Consider the following 11,392-nt stretch of genomic DNA (forward strand, 5'->3'; position numbering starts at 1 on the left):
TGACCGACCAGCTTCATGAAAACCCACCATTCGACCTCTCTCAAATTTTTGCATCTAGATAGATTTGCTTAATCTAAGAGCACATCCTAAGCACGCTATACACCAATAAATGATATTTTGCAGCCATATTGTTGATATTTTATTGCAATTTTTACATTAAAAAAACTAAAATTCCTGATTCCTCGTAAATATATTGACAAATATGGCTGGAAATTTAATCGTATTTCGTGTTCCCCATATACAAGCGTGCATACCGCAAATTATTTAAATAAAACCATTTTTACAGGGTGTTCTCTTCTCTACAACACGCACTATATTAACGTACTTTGTCCAATAGCGGAGACTCTTGAAGATAAATTGAACGAGGCCGGGAGGGCTTGAAGGTCCTGAGCTATGAATTGCTGACTGGAGTGAAGGCGGTATTGCTGGAAATCCCACTTTCATACCCCGGATTAACGGTTGATTATCAGAAAATCGAAAACGCTTTTGACGCGATCTGTAAATCAATTCCCAGATGCGATTGTACCTCCTGCCTCTCGGACATGGTCAAGACCATCTGCCAGTAACGGCCTCAGTTGTTTGCGTCGTGTTCAGTTTATCGGAGCTCGATAGTTCCAGAGAGAAAAAATTATGTGAAATTGGAATTCTTGCCAACGGGAAGAAAATCCCATTAGGCAGACTTTTATAGTCGCAGTAAGTGTGGATAAAGCTTCATCTGCCGGTGACAGTTATCTTGTTATATATAAAATAAAAGTAATCTTATGGGATGTGTAATTTTCTCTGAAGCCTCAATTCGAAGCTCCATCATCGGAAACGTCGCCTCTGAATTGGAGTCTCGCTGCGAACTTGATATTACAGCTACGGTTCCGGAAATAGTGCTGTAGAAGGAACGTCTAAGACTGAGAGACCTGGAAAGCCGCAGCCGTCCAGGACAATTCCTCAACTGAGCGCCCCTCTCACGGGTCCCGCTCTTCAATAAATCGAGCTAATTCGGAATTTTCGTAGCATAACAAACATACCAGACCCGCAAATAAATAGTGCTCAGTGTCGATTGATGATTCAATCTCTGGTTTTACCTCATCCAGGGTCGTTGTTTATGCGACTGTCACAGGCCCGTCGATCCCACTTGTGACGTAACCGTGGTTTATGGGGTCCAGATTTATGTGCCGTTATGACCGGATTTATGGGATCGGTTATTTAATGTGTCCAGGTACAGTGGCGCGCACAAAGGACCGCCTTCAGTGAATGAGCCTGGATGGAATTAAGGGATCTCTGTCTTCTGCAATATTAAATTTTGAGGTTGCTAAGCACGGGAATTACTGAGGGAGATTTGAAAAGATTTGAGCAGTTATTAAGGTGAATTTTCCGCGCTGATGGAAATTCCTCGGTTTAGTTTGGCAACAACGAGGCAGATGTACGAGAGATAAAAACTTTTCCAGGAGACTTGTCTAACCTTCAACTTGAGCGCGTAAAAAAAACTCGGGGGAAACTCGGGAAGCCCTCCTGTATCTTTTCTTTCTATCAAACTTCGCTACAACCGGAATTGCGAAAGATTGTTCCCCGTTTTAAACAGAGGCCAGCCAAAGTTTGAGCGGCCTCTTTTATTTTAGTTTTATCTGCCCTTTTTCATCGCTCCCACCCTCGTTTCGGGTAGGTCCCTTCCTACTATCTGTAGCTGAGGAGAAAGGCGTACACATCCGAGAATGAAAACTACGATTCCGGACTTCAAATTAAGTCCACATTTTGCATTGGCCCCCTCAAAGCTCGTCCGTATTGCCTCCCCTCCGTTATTACAAAACAGGTTTTCGGTCGTTTGTTAAACTGGCCTGAAGAACACCAGCTTGAATGCTTACTCTATCGTTCTTCCACCAATCGCAACCGTACGACCCTAAACCTGAACTAACCCAATCGAACCTTTTTTTCCCGAGGAAATAGAAACTTCTCAAAGACACTCGACCGTTCGAAGCTCCCGTGAAGTTCGCGTTCCTCTTAGGCCTCGGACTTTCGTTCATTTCGCCAGCACCAATGTTTCACGAGGGCCGCCGAGACCCCTTTCCTGAGAGATGCCAGCTCTATCGCCTCTATTCCTTCGTTTCTAGTGCTGCATGGATCCTGGCACAGGCCATCTGGGCACGCCACTGGAGTAGCGCCTACCTAAACCATACCAGCAGCAGTTCGCTCTTAGAATCAGTTCCACGGGTTTGGACCCCTGAGGCAGCCCGCATGTCGTCATTCGTTCTTCCCCGTTAGAGTAAATACGACTGGATTGCAATCCGAATTAACCTGAAATTTTTTTTCAGCTTGCTCGGGCCACACTAACCTGAACTAACCCGAACTAACCGGGATTAAGCGAAAACGAGTGATAATCACCCAGGCCAGCCGGTCATTGCCAAATCAAAGGAAGCCCGCATGATCCGTCTCGAAATCTTCGTTTGAGTGAACAAATTTGAGTAAGTTTGTTCTGCAAAGCTCCGTAAATAATTTCACGTAAACTTTAACATGTAAACATCTATATTGCTGACGATTTGCATGAGGTTTCCACACATATCTGCTCGTCAACAGCAATCAGCAATACGAGGTGACAGTTTCTTGATTACAAACCGCAGATGCTGAATTTGTCTGATGTCGGTGTTACCTCGAAGATGGATTGAAACTGAATTATAATAACGTAGACACCACACAATAACTCACATGGAGTGAAGCAGCTCTAATAATATATGGACTGAATGGAAGCGGCACTCGTATGTTATCCAGGACGTAACTTTTGTCTTTATAATGAATTTCGGCCTGTGTTATGTTTCGCTATTATTTTAAAACGTTCATTTTGCACGGGCCAGCTGCTACCCCAAGTCAAGAGATATTAAAAAGTTACTTTCCTACATAAATAAAAAGTTAGACAACGCGGCTGCATTGTGTGTCATTGGCATTGATTGTTGCCCGTAGGTGTGGATCCAGGCCTGGATCTTGGAACAGGACAAATTGCTCTTCTCCAAAAATAAAATCTTAGTGCAGTCCCGCGAGAGCGTGGCTGAATGAAGAGAAAATTGAAGGAAATAAAAGGAAATAGATGGCAAAGAAATTGTTCGCATCCAAAACAGACGGGAGACTGCTGCGTCTCCTGGACGATTAGATAACTTGTCAACCTTTAAAGGAGAATTTCATTCCAGGAACTCGTTCGTAGGGAGAATTGGGCCAAATTGAGGTTCGAGTGGCGTGTGTAGAGAAGGACGGAAATCACGTATTATATTATAAAAGCAAATCCTGGATAGCTACAAGCGGAATTCGGGATTGATAACGGCGTAATGGATTCAGTTGGGTGTAGCAATAATAATCGTCGAATTCAATCAGTCGAAATTTGGGCACTTCCTGTGAATCCCACATTATGCGCGCGCTTAAGAAAAAATTTGGAAACCACGCGCTTCCCATAACTTAAGGAGAACCTCGACAGTCGTCCAATTTTCGAGAAATACACACAATTTTCATCGGATATTCCCCCGCTTTTCCCCGTAGATCGGGCCTCCTAGCAGCTACTTAAGCTACAGGCTTCAGTATGGCGCGCGCGCCCACGCAGATCTTATGACACACGTAAGCTGCAATGGAGAGTTTTCAGCTTCCTCTATACGAATCCAGACACATGGGCATCGGTGTTAAAGGATCTTAATCAAATATGGAAAAATGGCATTTTCACTTACTTTGATTTTCCAGAGGTTAGCGAATGTACGCCACTGTATAATGCAAAATTTTGACGTGTCTCTAAAACATTCCAAGTGTTCAGTTTTTTCCATGGGCGGCACTCGGGGAAAGAATAACCGAATTAAATATGGAGGGAAAGCATTTTTGCTTAATTTTCTTTCATTCGAGATGTCAGGTCACTGTGGTACCTATGTCTCGGAAAATATCCCATACGCAAGCACTTAATGGCCTGCAGTATTTCGGTTCCGAGCTAAAAAACCAACAGTGAAACTCCCATGAAACCGAACTACAAGGCCCCATAAAACCATCAGACTGTAAAGACCATTATTCGCACTTCATTTGCTCGCGAGTCATTTACGGGGGCTACCGTGACGTCACACGCGACTCGTCTAGTTTTCGGGTCCATTGGAGCATGAAATGTGACTGGAACTCCTGGATCTGAAGCCCGATGGTCCGTTTATTGCCAGATTACGACTTCCTCGAGTTCCGCTCTCTATATGCAGATTGTGCGACAATTTTAGAGTCTCCTCTGGTAAATAATCAAAAGCGTCATTGTTTTAGTCATAGACTTTTATCCCTCTTCATGAATTGGAAATGTAATTTTCTTATCCCGAGATCGTAACATTTAATAATACGGAGGTAGGCAGAAAATAGTGCCCCTGCAATGCCAAGGCGTAGTAATAATATTACGCTCGTATGAAATCGTAAAATTATTTAGATCTCTTTAAATTGCTTCAGAATGAGGGCAATAAAGGCAATTTGCTCAGCTCTATTACTTAAGTCAGATATCCGAACTACAATCGCCTTTTCCCTTGTAAGCTGGAGCACATACATCCTTGTTAACGGGCGTTAGATCAACTTGGAGATCTCACTTGATTAATTTGACAAGCAGAGAGTTGTGTCAGAGGGCTTATGAAGATTTGGACCATAGAGCCTCCAAGCCTGCAAGAGTACCAAATGAAATTTTCCGTGATGGTGCTGAGAAGCGAGAGGGGAATATCGCCTTTGTGGACGCCGTGAGCGGCTGAATATCGCACTCTTGCCGACAAATCTCTCTTTGTAATTATAAAATTTAACGGAGAACTTCACGTAGAAAGGAAGCGAGATTGAGGCAAATTGATCAAGTCAAGCTTTAAATCAGCTAAAACAGTGATGTCTGTCCTGTTAAAAGTCTTATGCCCATGGAACGGCGACAAACCCCCTGAAAATTTGCCATTGTCTGTTGGACCTGGATCTGGTGGATCCACTGGCCACAGATAGTTTCGCAAAAACGAACTTCCTTCCAGCAGGAGTTTGCAGTGGTCAGACACTCTGCAACACAAATTTTAATTATTAATTAACAGTGGATTTAGATTACGTTGTTATTAATTGAAATTTAGCTAAAACATCGTTTGTGTGACTGCACTCTCCCTCTCACATATACCATCCGCAGAGACTAAAATGGAAAACATGTTATGAACCATGCAGGTTTCTCTAAACCCCTGCGTTCCCAGTATCAATAACTGATGAGCCATAAATATACATTAGCCCTGCTAAACACTCCAGCAGGGGCAGTGGGTGGGAAGTCCGGGCCGGTGGGCCAAAATTTTCGTTTTCCCGGTACAACTACCGAAGATGCAAGAGAATTGAGATGAATAAAAATGTTTTCGTTAAATTTCTTCAGGGGGGGGTCGAGCGTATTTAACGATAACTGGGATGAAAGGTGGTTTTCCTGGCACCATCCCCATCCACTGCAGGATTGGCGTCAATGTTTTAGGTGAAAATTATTCAATCCCCCGTGAGAGTGCGCCGCATTACCACCACGTGCACACTTTCGTTTAGCTTTAAATCCGAGTTAGACTTGATCCTATGGCGCACTTGGCATTTCTCACTTCTCAAATTAATTTCCACTTCATAATCTACGAGTTCTTTTGTAAGGTTCGGGTCTCCGAATGCCAGAATAAACCCAGTTAAATCTCAAACGTCGAGCACAATAATAATCGAGACAATAATTATATACATGACATTCCAATGGCCCGGAAATGACTTACTGAGGCCGGAATAATCAGCTCTATCACTTACCTATCTAATTGCTCTTGCAGTTTAGCCAGCTGGTGCTAATTAGATGCCTCAAAGCCAAGACGAGCGATTCTAAGGGCGGATTTGCACCCTTAAAGCAGATTTACTGGGAAGATTTGTTTGGAAATCTGTCTGTGTTTGCCTTAAATTTATGATTGATTTCTGAGAGTTTATGGACGAATTAAGTCTCGCACAATTCATAATATCACCTGAGTTGCCTTCAGTTTAAGTACAATTACATTGAAGTATGGAGAAACTTGGAACGTTGCATTAACGTCACAGACCAGGCAGATGCTAGATTGCGTTGTTTTCATCTCGGTCATTAACCAAAAATGAAGTTGCAGTAACGTCGTGGACTCATTGAGTTCGAGAGTGAAACGTCACATTAACCTCACTGATTGATTAGGAATTGGGCGACCTCACAAAAATCGAATGGACAGAAAAGTCGATAGTGAGATTGAAAGTTAGGTATCAGAAATTGAAATTTAGAATTCATGTTGGAGCTCGCTTGAGCGTTGATCCCTTGTCTTGGAGCTTGGCCCTGGAAGCGCAGTTTCCTTATTACCTTTATCCCTAGTTTATGGTTCTCCTCTGTGGTTTATTATACCAGCCGTCCATAATTTAGCAATACACATGTTTACCAACTGATTAAAGTGGTAGTTTCGCCCAACTCTCTGCCTGTTGATTATAAATTTGCTATAATAGGGGAGCGTCGACTCGAAGGAAACCTCATTAATGGGGGAACTGACGTACTTAAAGGGCCTTTGACCTTTCAGGTTCACCCGAAAATCTTCATTTAAGGTGGGTGGATATTAATAAAACATCCCTTGCAAGGTGGCCCCCCTCGGAGATGCGGATTCTCCTTAATTTTTTATTTTTATGGTTGAGATTGGCAGTTATGGAGAAGCCCCGGTAACTCGGAACAATAACCGATAAAATAGGGGCCAAAAGGGGAAAGCGCAAACATCTAATTTCCATTGTGAGGCAATTTTTATGCCGTTTGTGGTCAGAGCAGTGTTCCATAAAGTAATGCAGGAAACGGCAAGGGAAATGTAAAATGGATCTTCTTCTTCTTTTCCAGCGAGTTTGGCAAAAGCGTTTTCCCCCGTCTTGGGCCTTTCATTTGAATAATAATTTAATTCGAAAGTTGTCGGCGCATTCGGCAGTATTTCGTTCCCGTTTGCGTTTCCATTTTAAATATTTTAATACCGAATATATGTATTCGGAAATTGCGCCCTTTCCGCGTAGCTGGTAATTTTATAAGGTATTATATATTATGTGTTTGTCATGAATTGCCGAGGTTTACGTGCGTTATTAAATTTTGATTTATATTTCCCATACAATAAAAATTAAACTTCCCCCGGAAAAACGACTGTATTAACACGTTTAATTTGAATTTGTGGCCCTCAAGGCGCGATAACATCCACCCGGACAATGGTCCTAATATGCACTCGCGCTCACAACAATAGAGGCTAATTGGACCTTTTTACGAGAAATTACCCTTTAGATACGAATTTATTGTATGCCACATTAGCATAATCTCAAAATCCGGCTAATTTCGACTATACAATAACACTAAAAGATTCAAAATGGGCGGATTTAAATTTCAATATTCCGAAAGGGGCTCACGCTCGGCTGCATCTCGCTCGCCTGAAAATAAACGGTGCAAAAGAAAATTAAAGGTAAGAAAGGGCCGGAGGATCATAAGTCAAAGTAGCACGTAGATGGGGTGGGAAGCGGCAATAAGAAAGAGCGAGCAATGACACGAACTAACTCGCTTTTAATTTAACAGCCCCAGTCGATGTAATTTTGGTGGATCGACATTGACCATTTATCTACCTGGATGAAAAACTACTTGCGACCAAGGAAAATCGAGCGTTTCCTGGGAACCAGCTGGAGGCGTAATACGTGATTATGCACCACTACTCTCGACGGAGCCATATAAGAGAACCCAGTTCAATGAGGACCCTCAAAGCTCCCCATAAATAATAATCTATGGGGGCTAGATCTGGTGAACGTGCCGACCAAGGTACATTTGCATTATTTGAAATGACTCTGCCGGGAAACATTTCAAACCTGTAAACTTTCCACTTCATTCCCAGTCTTCGTACCCGCTCATAGTTATTTTCCACATAGCTTTTTTGACGTCGTCCCATTAAACGTTATTGCAGCGTAATTTTCGAAATAAGGATCACGATGATCTGGTTAGAGGTTTCCTCGAAATCTCTTTGCTTTTTGTTTGTGTCGGAAAGAAGCAAAGTGATGCTACCTCCCCTATTAACACACAGCTTCCCTTTCCGCTATTATACGGAAATTTATTCGCAACAGGGTCGAGCAAAAGTCTAATTCGGCACCCCGAACTATCACTTCATAAGGTTGTAATTCGGAAAATATTCAAATCCAGCGTATGCCGCAGACTCCCCAGGGGGCCGTAAAGATCGAATTAAAGTGGAGCCTGCCTCCACTTTCTATCTACCTGCTATGTGTTTATCGCAGGGGGCTAAAGTTTAATCATCCACCCCACATGATGTAATAAAAAGAATCATCGACAATTTACATATTTAACTAAAGCAAATAAGTGTACCATCGGCAAATTTTTCCTCATTATTGCGTATTATCCCGGTGCCAAGTTAATGAAATATGTATTTATTTCACCGGAGAGGCTTAAATATACCGAATAACGTCCAATACCCCATTAGTGATAATTTGGGGACAATAATGCTCGCTTTTGAATAGGACACAATAAATTGCTCTCCGGGTTTAAATTCGCAATGATATTAACGAATACACATAGGGCAGTCATTCCGAGGCAATTCTCTAGAATTTCCACGACGCCTGCAATTTTCCGATATTTGTTAGCTGCGTGTGTTCAAACTTCGAGAACGACCCCAAATTGTTACATTATCGAATCCTGCCGGCCGATACATAAATAGATATAACTCTCTAATAGGATGACCGTTTAAACCTCTCACTAATGCCCCTATTATCGATAGGCGCCCCTAAAGCGAATACGCAATTGCCGCTGCCGTTATCATTTTTGGGCGAATGCCATTTACCTATGGGCGAATTGCCCTACATAAAACCGAATCACGTCACGGTTCGTTTATGGAGCCAAAATGTTTGTTTAGACAAGATTTAGACGGAGGCGGCTGATTAGCGACGTCGCAACATCCGGGAGCGTCGCGACGCATCTCAATTGTGCGACGAGCGATGTCGGCGAAACACCAAAACGTAACCGGATTGACCAAACATCAAACATTGTTAAGGAGGGCGAACACTGAATACGAACTTGCCGGTTGAATTAGGCGCAGCTGGAGACGCAATCTGTCTTATTTGGGACACGGCCAGAGTGCCTTGTGTGTGGGAAATTGGGGGGGAGCATTCAGTTTTGCGTCATGGGAGACACCAAAAAGGAGGCGTTTGGTCAGGTCTAAAACAATTCCTTGACAAAATGGTGGACGTGACGTGTGTTGGTATAAACAAAAATCGCTTTTTTTGCATTTTTGCGTTGACTACAAAATATGACCTTCCTATGATAGTCGAGACGCTTTTGGTTGAAAATATGTAGATTCCAATTCATAAATGTCCCCTAAACGCAGGCATGGAAATAAGTTAGCAAGCAAATTGCGTCGGGAGGGCCGTATTATCTGCAAACATTGCTCACTCAAATGGAAATAAGTGCGGTAAATTTGTAGATATTGTCTGAACTGCTGAACCCATTTGGACGGCCGCCATTCGCCATTAATGAAATATTTAAGCCTGCTTATAACAATTTGTTGGCTCGCCACAAAAGCCAACGAACCGTCACAAAGATTCATGCGGTTTAAAATGCCAATGGCATTGCTTTGTTTTCGTCACGGCAATTTCATATTTACCAAAGGAAAATCATCCCTGGTCATGAAGCACCGCGAAGCAAATAATAATTTAAATAAATTTTAAAAATGATAGAAATGAAGACGTCGAGCACCATTTCGTAGCAGCAGCAGCAGCAATAACAGATTTCTATTGTCGCAGCACAAACCGACAGCACAATATCTTTAAAGAACTTGCAAAGTATGACCTATTTCTGTTACATACCAACAGCCTGACAGTACTCCACAGGGTATCTCAGAAACTATAAAATCTTGTAACGCTTCTGGAACACCCTGTATAAAAAAATAAATAATAGGAGCTCTGATATGTGAAGTTTGCCCCCCCATCTAACAAAATAAAGTCGATGGAAATGAAGTAATTGCCCAATACCTTACTCTCATTTCGTCGTTTTTATGGAAATTATCCTGCTGGCAACGTTACCAGAAGTTTGAAAAATCGACCCTTAAAGCCTGAACCTGATCTGACACCTGAAATACTGTTGGCCCTTAAGGTCTGACCCTGGCACTGATTTACTTCACATGCTCCAAGACAGAATCGTTCAAAATCGCTTGCAATTTTCAGCGACATTAAGATTAAATTTTAGCAGGAGAATGTACGTATGTCGCCATCCAGTGTCAGGTAGCTCAAGTAAAGAGTTTAACCATTATTAGTAGGGACGTGTCGATCAACAGTTTTGCATACAGATCAGTCCTTCACGTGATAACCGAAAGTGCATTCATTGATTTAAACCGACAAGGGATAAGTATCATTCACCATCGCGTCCAGAAAGTGGAATATTAATCGAAGACGCCAACGCCAACGCCAAAAAATATCTTTGGAAATGGAAGGTATCAAAAGAAGTAATTCCTAATCAAGTTCTTAATAATTGTGAATAAAAAAGTAAATGGTAGGAAAGTAGCTGCTGCCATGAACCAAAAGAAGGAATGTTTGACGAGGACAAACCATTAACGTTCATTGTGATTTGATTTTCATATTATTGAAATATATTTCATATATTTGAAAGGAAAATGTATACGTATTAAATCCTAAATTAATATTGTTCTCGGAAAACTTGAGGCTTATTTTCCGATCGAGCTCTCTTTTCAATAAGAAATGTATTTTTTATTCCGTCAAGTTGTGTTTGCATTATGAAATTACTGCCTTGAATTCGCAATTTTCTCCCATTTTACCAAATCTAAAAACATCGCGTATTAATTCCTATCGCGTATCGTTTCCAAAACGGATCAGCTGTACCTTTACAAAAGGCAGGTAGTACCGATATCACCTCGTAAATGATTCATTCGATGTGTAGCCCGACGATGAACGAGACGTTCGTAATGCGCACAACAATCATAGTTGGGATAATCGGGTTTTCTTTTATTCTAAAGGCTCCTGAGGTACGCCGTTTGACTGACGCAGTGAGTGACTAAAAATGGGTAAAGTTTAGCTGTGATTTGTGAATGAAAGGGGATTTGCTAACGTGATTCTGGCTCAAGCTTTTGATACTCGAGGGTGATTTTTGATTATTTTTTCGCCTGATTTATAGTTAAATTTTGTCAGGCCAATGAGAACGATGCATTTAGAATTTAAGTTGATGGTTGAAATCATTTACAATTATGTATCATCTGGAAGATACTTAGGACTGCCATTGGACGTGGCTGCGGAATGATATCCCAACTTGAGCTGTTTCGTCGATTTTTAAATCTTCTTCAAGAATGAGTAGTGTTTTTTTTTGTGGTTCAAATGCCAACTGTGTACGTATCTACCTAAAGACGAAATTAATTAAAAA

The 11,392-nt window shown here is 41.8% G+C and overlaps 1 long non-coding RNA gene across 1 annotated transcript in view; it reads left to right on the top strand.

The window, feature by feature from the left end:
* Positions 1 to 2,780, top strand: part of LOC136347922 (uncharacterized) — a 62,612-nt gene extending 59,832 nt beyond the window's left edge. The window contains exon 3 of the long non-coding RNA XR_010733551.1: positions 2,301 to 2,780. This is a non-coding gene — a long non-coding RNA (uncharacterized lncRNA). The remainder of the gene's footprint in view (positions 1 to 2,300) is intronic.
* Positions 2,781 to 11,392: the final 8,612 nt, after the last annotated feature.

This window comes from Euwallacea fornicatus, chromosome 30 (genome assembly GCF_040115645.1).
Source record: "Euwallacea fornicatus isolate EFF26 chromosome 30, ASM4011564v1, whole genome shotgun sequence".
Classification (NCBI taxonomy): domain Eukaryota; kingdom Metazoa; phylum Arthropoda; class Insecta; order Coleoptera; family Curculionidae; genus Euwallacea; species Euwallacea fornicatus.